Source organism: Prionailurus bengalensis, chromosome B3 (genome assembly GCF_016509475.1).
Source record: "Prionailurus bengalensis isolate Pbe53 chromosome B3, Fcat_Pben_1.1_paternal_pri, whole genome shotgun sequence".
NCBI lineage: Eukaryota > Metazoa > Chordata > Mammalia > Carnivora > Felidae > Prionailurus > Prionailurus bengalensis.
In genome coordinates, this window is record NC_057355.1 from 46,886,320 (window position 1) to 46,894,804 (window position 8,485).

General features: G+C 42.0%; 1 long non-coding RNA gene across 1 annotated transcript; it reads left to right on the forward strand.

Annotated features, from left to right (window-relative positions):
• Positions 1-719: 719 nt before the first annotated feature.
• On the forward strand, positions 720-6,776 carry LOC122467841. The gene is made up of 2 exons (XR_006293091.1): positions 720-849; positions 6,624-6,776. It is a non-coding gene; the product is annotated as an uncharacterized LOC122467841 (long non-coding RNA).
• The last annotated feature ends 1,709 nt before the right edge of the window (positions 6,777-8,485 follow it).

Consider the following 8,485-nt stretch of genomic DNA (forward strand, 5'->3'; position numbering starts at 1 on the left):
ATCTGCATTCCTTCACAGCTGCTATTCTGGAACTTGTTGCCTACACTCACTGTTTCTGCATTTCAACCTTCCATGTTTTTCTCCATACTTTCATGATGCTGAGAGATTATCTTTCTGAGAGCCACAGACCTGGTTGTAAGTGGGTATAAGGGAATGAGGCCCACTAAGTCATCAGTGATCTGTGACACCGAAGCAAAGAGGTTTGGTGCTTTAGACAAACTGTTTTCTCCCCCAATCTCAGTATAATGAAGATAACTTACTTGCCATGCCTGTTACCTAGGACAGAAGGTAATAAACGGGAAAGCATGTGGAAGGAATATAAGCCAAAGTTTGTTTTTTATAAAGCTCTCCTTTCTCTCTTGCTTCTCACTAGCAAACACTTTGAAAATGGGATGGTTCATGGGGAGCCTGGGTGGCTCAGTCGGTTAAGCATCCAACTTTGGCTCAGGGCATGATCTCATGGTCCATGAGTTTGAGCCCTGTGTTGGGCTCTGTGTTGATAGCACGGGAGCCTGGAGCCTGCTTCAGATTCTGTGTCTTCCTTTCTTTCTGTCTCTCTCTCTCTCTCAAAAAATAAACCAAAAAAAAAAAAAAAGAAAAGAAAAGAAAATGGGATGGTTCAATCTTGAAACAGACAACCAACGGGGGTTGTGGAATATTCCAAAACAAAGTATGGAATCTTCAACTGCGGTGAGGCATTGTTGCCTGGAGGCAGCAGAATCAGCTGGATGACCTTTTGAGGTCCCTTCTAACATGCAGCCCCTCTGAACCCCAAGGAACAAGGACTGGGGAACAGTGTGAAGGAAATGTTGTTCGCACCTGTCCAGTCTGGGGCCCAACTGGTAAAAGGTGAGAACACACTGGAGAAGTCAGGAAATGGCTTGAAGTTTTCTTATTTTCCATCCGTTTTGGATCCTGACTCCATGTGTCGGGGGTGCAGGAGCTCAGATTTCATAAACAGGGTCTGTGGAGGCAGGAAGCTCACGCCGTGTGAGCTGTTTGCTTCCCTCGCTTGCCCACGTCTTACAATTCTCTTTCCTCCTTTCCCTTTCTGGTTTCTCACCCCCTTGCCTCTGGCACTGTAAAATCTTGGCAGGCCCTGGAGCCAGATTTATTTGGGTTGAATAAACAGTTAAATGAGGTTTTATTTTCTTGTTTCTGCCCTGAATTGGAGGAAGGGGAGTTACAATGCTAAGCTGGCCTCTTGGGAAGCCATTACATAATTCTGCTATTCCTCCAGGAAGATCTCTTATAAATAACCCTTATTTACAATAAATCATCAAGATGTTGAGGAAAATCAGGTCATTTCATACAAGAAAGGTGAGCAAATTGAAGGAAATGAGCCAGAGGCCCACATTTGGAAAAGGACACCTCTCTGCATTTGTCCAGCCAGTTCTTTTGAGCAGCCGCCCTGGACTACTCCTTTGTCCTTTTCCTAAACAGAAAAGCTGCCCTTGAAAAGGGTCACTTTGACATGATTGATCGTGGAAGCTAAGGGGTGTCTCATAATTTATTTCTTTTAAAAATGCTCATCAAAGAAGTGACTTAGTTGGTGGCTGTAAGTAAAAACTTGTTTATTAATCATATTTTGCTCTTTTTAATCACAATTAAAATAACTTTAGAATCAACAATATTTGTTTATTAACCAAAGACTCCAAGGGTTTGGATACATTCAGGGAAGATTCCATCCAGTCATTACCACCCATTCACTAGGACACCAGAGACTCTTATGCGTATAAGGAGCGTGGGTGGTTTTGTTTCTCTTTGTACATTTCTGTACCAATGATATAGTGAAAGTGATGAAGATAAAAAAGGTGGTGCGTGTGTGTGTGTGTGTGTGTGTGTGCATGTGCTCATGCATGTTTATGAGTATGGATGTCCCAGGTAGTTTCATTAAAAAATTTTTACATTGAACTATGTAATTGACATACAGTATTCAATTAGTTTTACGTATACAACATAGTGACTCAACATTTGTGTACATTGCAAAGTCCCAGGTAGTTTCATTTAAAAATTTTCTTATTGGGGCCCTTGGGTGGCTCAGTCGGTTAAGTGTCTGACTTCAGCTCAGGTCATGATCTCACAGTTCATGGGTTTGAGCTCCGCATCTAGCTTTGTGTTGACAACTCAGAGCCTGGAGCCTGCTTCGGATTCTGTGTGTGTCTCTCTGTCTGCCCCTTCCCTGCTCACGCTGTCTTTCTCTTTCTCAAAAATAAATAAACATTTAAAAAAATTTAATAAAAAATTTCTTACTGAACTATATAGTTGACATACATTATTTAATTAGTTTTATGTATTCAACATAGTGACTTGACATTTGTGTACATTGCAAAGTGATCACCACAGTTAAGTCTAGTTATCATCTGTCACCACCAGATAGTTTCATTGACAAGGTGACTTACCCACTGTCCAAAAGAACAATTCTAAAAACACAGCAGGATCATAGATGTGATATCACACAAAATAATGGATAACACAAAATAATCCATTTCTCTTTCCACCATCATCCATACTCCTTCAGGCTTCATCTGATGATAGGATACCATCCAACAAAGAGTATATCCAAGTAAGATACACACACACACACACACACACACACACACACACACGCCTCCTACATAGACATTTTTCAAAAGGAAAAATCTCTCCACAATTCTTGCCAGCGTCTAACAACCCACACTGCCCTGAGGGTTTTCAGCAGAGCTAGTCTGATGTAAAGTTCACTTGTAACAGTTCTGTTTTCAGGGGAGAAGCCAAGTGGCTGTTTTCCAAATATTTATATTGCATTAGATAATGGACAAGAGAATGCCTAAGGGCCACGGTGAAGAATCTTGAGCCATTAGAAAGTCTAATTTCTGGTGAAGAAGCCGACCTATAAGAATGAAGGTAGCTCGGTTAAGCTCTTCCCAACCAGTGGAGGAAGTGGACAGGCCAAAGCTGAAGTTCTAGTTTGAGTTCTACAGACTAATGTGCTATCAAGCCCCTTGGTCTACATTTCCTCAACAGCAAAAATAAAACAATAAAAGAAAAAAGAAAGAAGAAGAGGCTAGACTTGACTGTCTTTAAAAATCCCTCCTCTTCCAATGTTCTGGGGTTCCAGAAAATATTCAAGGCCTGGAGACCTTGTCATTTTGTGTGGAAGAAACAATGGAGGCAATCAACTGCTGGTCTGTGAGATCAAATCTTTATGTCTTGTGAGAGCATTTTAAGAGTTGCCTCATCTGCTTGGCTAAGGAAAGCGACAAATGGCATCCTCCTCCACCCTCCTACTCCAGTGTTAGTCCCATCCGTCCCAAGAGGATCCTGCAGAAACCCCTATTAATGTCTCCTCGATTGTGGCCAATAATAATGATGGTAATGATAATGATAATGTAATTATCCTGGTTTATTGATGTCAAGTGCATGTTGATTACAAATGGAACAGGAAGTATTTACTTGCCTCCTGCTTCTCCAGGCTGGTTGTGAAATCAGAGCTGGGCTTTGGAGCAGGCATGAAGCCTGCACCTTTCATAATTGTAATGGGATCCAGATGTGGCTCAGTCCCACGAAGGCAAGTGATGAAAGCAGTAAATGGGTCCCATGCACATATGCTCTGCCCAGGTGGGGTCCACTTCCAGCTCCCTCTCTGTGAGCCAATATTGTTCTGCCTTTCCTCCAATTAACTCTGATGATGGAAAAAAGATTAAAATGCATCCCCTGCGGTGGCTTGCACATAGTAGGTGCTTGATCACATTTATTCACTTATGTTCCAGTGATGGCAGGGCATCTCAAGGAAAGTGGTCTGAAAGCCTGTGTACATGTGCTGGTCTTAGGGTGATTTGGGGTGAGATGGACGTTTCTGGATATCAGAACGGATTAGTGGGAGACCAGCACCACAGTGAAGGAAGAGCCTTGCAAAGGAACCACAGCCGAATGCTAAGAACTGAGCCCCAGGGATGGTGAAAAGGGCAGAAGCCAAGTGTGAAGAGCTGGGAAGTCAAAGGGCACAGCATCTTGGAAGCTGGGAGGTGGGAGTGTCAGGGAGGGAAGGGTGTCTCTCTTGCTTTTGGAAGCCCTGAAGCTCTCACTGTCCCATTACATTCATTTCGCTGTTGGAAGGCAGTGGGCAAGGCTTTCCTTCTTTCCCTCTTTTATTTTCCCGTGTATTCACCATCCTGTCTCTCTACGTACCTCCACCCAAATTTTGAAGTGTATTTCTGTGATAGCAAGTTCATTGTTTAAAAACATTTCTGTTTCCTCAGTTGAATATAATAAGAAAAAGTTGTGATTTGACATGGTTTATGGGCAGGCAGGTCTTCATTAAGTTTTTAGGAATATCCACCTTTCACAAAAATGGGGATGAGTAGGAATTCTTTTTTTTTTTTTAATGTTTATTTATTTTTGACAGAGAGAGAGAGACACAGAGTATGAGCGGGGGAGGGGCAGAGAGAGGGAGACAGAATCCGAAGCAGGCTCCAGGCTCTGAGCCATAAGCACAGAGCGACACAGGGCTTGAACTCACAGACTGTGAGATAACGACCTGAGCTGAAGTTGGACACTCAACCGACTAAGCCACCCAGGCGCCCCACGAGTAGGAATTCTTAACACAAAACACTCCTAGAGAGAAATTAACAAAAAATTAATTATTTTTTTAAACCAAAAAGAACACTTTCAGAGAGTCTCTTTACTTATCATAGAGATCCAGTTGCCAAATAATTTAACATAGAAGTGGCTTAATTTGAAAACCACACTATGTTGTAATCTGAGTTAAAAAAATATTTGTGATTTTCAGTTTTGCTCTAGTGTTCTAGAGCAATTTAACATTCTATTCGTAAATTGTAGGTTTAAAAAAGAAATTCCATGTTGGGAGTACCTGTCTGGCTCTTTTGGTTAAATGTCCGACTCTTGGTCTCTGCTCAGGTCATGATCTCATGGTTCATGAGTTCAAGTCTCACATCAAGCTCCATGCTGACAGTGTGGAGCCTGCTTGGGATCCTATCTCTCCCTCTCTCTCCTCCCCTCCCCTGCTCGCACTCTCTCTCTTTCTCAAAATAATAATTAAAACTTTTAAAAAAATTCAATTCTGGAGGTTTATTGCAATATTTAGATTATCATCAGGAAATTCCATGATTCATAGGATTGACTATTTGAACTGAAGCTGATTTGATCAAGAGGCAAATTTTTTTTTTATTTTATTTTTTTAATGTTTATTCATTTTTGAGAGACAGAGAGAGAGTGCAAGCGGGGGAGGAGCAGAGAGAGAGGAAGACACAGAATCTGAAACAGGCTCCAGGCTCCCAGCTGTCAGCACAGAGCCCGACACGGGGCTTGAACCCACAGACTGCGAGATCATGACCTGAGCTGAAGTTGGCCACTTAACTAACTGAGCCACCCAGACGCCCCAAATTTTTTATTTTTAATTAAAAAATGTTTTTTCCTAATATACAAATACACATGTTTATTAATACAGAATTTAGAAAATGCAGATAAATCAAAACAGAAAAATAAAAATGAATCCCATCCTTCATAAATTATTCATTCAAGTGCATTTATTAATATTTAGTTAATATTGGAGATATTGGAGAATAGAAAGGAGCACTAAGGGGCCCACCCTCAGGACGAGAGGCATAAATGGGGATGTCCTAGGCAAACCAGCACATATGGTCACCCTATTTATCAAACACCTACTGTGCCCCAAAATTGTTAGTGCCGTGAAGACAGCAGTAATCAGAGCCTATATTCTAGTGTTAGCATTGGGTATATATTCTTCTAGTCACATATATGGACATATTTTTGTCCCTTTATGTAAAAACATTATGTGTTTCACCATTTTAATGAAAATCTTTTAAAGGGTACAGTGCATGCTCCTGACTTCTTCCACAGAGGATCCTCAACGTCGTTTTGCATTTTCTAAGGAGGCAATGCTAGAAAGAGTAGCACACCAACCCAGGCTCCTGTGTCTTGTACCAACCATGACGCTTTGTCCTGCTAATTCCTCTTCTTTAGTCTCAGCTTCTTCATTTGCAAAATTTGAGCAGAATTTGGACATATACTCTGCTCAGGTGGGGTCGTCTTTTGGCTCTCTGTCTGTGAGCCAAACCTGTCCTGCATTCTTCCAGTTAACTCTGATGATGGAAAAGGGATAAAATGCGTCACCCAACACCAAGACATCTTTAAAATCTGTGACTCTATAGTTTTGTGATCTCTTCTAACAATATGGGCCAGATTTGGATAAGCGGGGATAAATTCTCTGACTTTTCCAACAAAAATAAGAAAGAAAACATTTCTCCATTAAGATGTACTTTATAATGTGATGAATATAATGATTGTATGATGGATATGTTAATTAGCATCTATGTATGTTATTGTTCCATCAAGATGCCTTATTTTGCAAAATGGCTCTCAAATATGTGCCAGGAAGTATTTCTTACATTATTCAGGAGGATAACTTTGTAGGTAAGATGATCAAGCGTAGCAGATGATGCCAGCGCCTGAGCTCTGAGGACAGACAACACTGTTGTCAACAGTAAACACGAGATGTTTCTCTGCTTTGGGGAGTATTGAAGAAACTCAGTATTGTCTTTGCTTGTGGTGTTATCATAAAGATGCTGACAAACATATTCTTTTCTTCTGAGTCTTTGCAGAGGGAGAGTGAAATTCCACGTTCCATCCGCTTGCCCATGGCTTTCGCCTATTATTCCCATGTTGGCAAAAATGAAGAGACTCCTATTCCATATGATTTGGCAGATTGTAACATGAAAAGTGTTTTCAAATAAATTCAATGAGCAAATCTACAATTATTTACCAGCAAACTTTTCCTTTAAATTTAATGAGATGTAATTTTATAATGTCTATATATTTTGTAGCACTAGATTCAGTTAATTCTAAACCTGTAAAGGACAACCAGAATAACTATATGCATGCTTTGCAATAATCCTCAAATTAGCATATCCAGTCATAAGAGAAAATAAATGATTTCTTTTTTATCTTAATTTTTTTAATGTTTATTTTTGAGAGAGAGAGAGAGAGAGAGAGAGAGAGAGAGAGAGAGAGATACAGAATGCAAGCCAGGGAGGGGCAGAGAGAGAGGGAGAAAGAATCTGAAGCAGGCTCCAGGCTCTGAGCCATCAGCACAGAGCCCGACATGGGACTTGAACTCAGGAACCATGAGATCATGACCTGAGCCGAAGACGGACACTCAGACAACTGAGCCACCCAGGCGCCCCTAATGATTTCTTTTAGAACTATTTTAACTACCCATTAAAAAAAAATTACTATAATTTAACCTGGTTCTCAGCCTGTTATGTAATGTGTTAATCAGGAGTCTATGTCTAGTCTGCCATTCGTGTGTGAAAGTCCTGTAATTCTCCAGTGAATGGCTGAGTGTCAGTCCTGACGGGACTGGCAGGAAACTGGAGGAAGGAAATGGGGAACCAGGGTGTGCAGGCACCCCGGAATGGGCAGAAATGTGGGCCTGGTGGCCTGAGGTCTTCTGATTTATAAAGATAAGCCAGAAGCAGAAGTTACAATGAAACCTTTTTGATGTTAGCTAATTTTTAACGCATTGTACAATTTCTCCGCCCAAAATCTGTGGGCCAGAATCAGCCAGTGGGCTGCTAGGTGATGACAGCTCTTCCTTAGATGCCCAGCAATGTGAGGAGCCAGACTGGTGGAGATCAAGAGAAATGAAACAGTTGTAGTACTGGCTGTGTAGGAGGGACCTAAGGCTTACTTGATGGTGCCAAAAGAACGGGGGTCTAGAGGCAGGAGCATAGTCGCAGTTGCCCTGGACTTAGGATTTAAAGACAAGGACTGAACATGGTAAAGGAAGAAGGGAGTCTGTTTCCTGAGATAGTTTATACACGGGCATGAAGGTCTGCCAGTGCAGGAGGGGGCACCCCTCCTCTGGCTATAGCTTCGTTCAACGCAGCAGTGTGTAACAAAGGCAGCATTTGGCCTTGCTTGGGTCAAGGGTCAGTGGAGAGAGATGACTGATGAATGAGAAGCCTGTGGGGCTGATGGACTCTGGCACCAGTCTGAGGAGAAGTCTAGAACCAGCTCAGAAAGACCTGGGGGTGGAGCGGTAGGAGGTGGGAGTGGAGGTGTTGCTGAGAAAGTGGGAAATAATTACCAAGAGACCATTATAATCATTTTGGAAGCTTCTGGGTTTCTTCATGCTTATTATTCCTTTTACCACCCCTGTTGGTGTTCTTGTGATGGTTAGTGGGAAAACCCTGAAAAGGAAGCAAGAGAGCGTGTGTGCTTATTTGGAGGGCCAGAGAAAAGAAGCTGGGAAGTATGAGGACTCCAGGAAAATTTTCCATTGGGATTAGGAAGTGGCTCCAAGGAAGGAGAGGAAAGCAGGCCGAGTTTCTGGAGATTTGAGAAATTTGGGAGAGGAAAGGGTTGCCTGAAATACCAAGCCAGGAAGAAGAGCTGAGCCCAGCACTGTGCTGTTTGAAGGCTGGGACTGTGCTTCCCTCCCATCTCATGCTGCCAGGCTCCA